A 621-nucleotide genomic window follows, 5' to 3' on the forward strand; every position below is an offset into this window, starting at 1 on the left:
TTGACCTTGACATATTTTGAAGGCTATTCATCTTGTGGAAGTTCCCTTAGTTTGAGTTTGTCTGCTATTTTATCATGATTAGATTCAAGTTATACATTTTTGACAAAAAGACCACAGAAAGGATGTTAGGTCCTTCCCAGCAGGAGGCACATAATGTCAGTTTGGCCCAACTGATCATACCATTGCTTTGTCATAGCAAAGGAAAGTTTATTTAGCTTTATTTTTCCATTTAGCAGGCATCTTGCATCACAGTAAAATTTTCTTTTTTGTACAAGCATGATAACCTGAAGCTCTAAATTATTTGATTAGTTGCAAATAACCAAAGAGCAATAACCTAGTTTTTTTTTTTTTTAAGGAAGCAAATTTAAAATAATATGCATTCATTCCTACTTGTGGAGTTTTAATGTCAACAGGTATACTCAGACTGAAACAAAATCTACTTTCAGAAAAAAAAATGAGAAAACTATACATTTGTAAATAAGCTTGAAAAAATGTGGTTTAAGATTATTAAAGGACAGGCTGGCGCCGTGGCTCACGCATGTAATCGTAGCACTCTGGGAGGCCAAGGTGGGAGGATCGTTTGAGCTCAGGAGTTCGAGACCAGCCTGAGCAAGAGCGAGA

The sequence above is a fragment of the Propithecus coquereli genome, unplaced genomic scaffold (assembly GCF_000956105.1).
Source record: "Propithecus coquereli isolate 6110/MARCELLA unplaced genomic scaffold, Pcoq_1.0 Scaffold50, whole genome shotgun sequence".
NCBI lineage: Eukaryota > Metazoa > Chordata > Mammalia > Primates > Indriidae > Propithecus > Propithecus coquereli.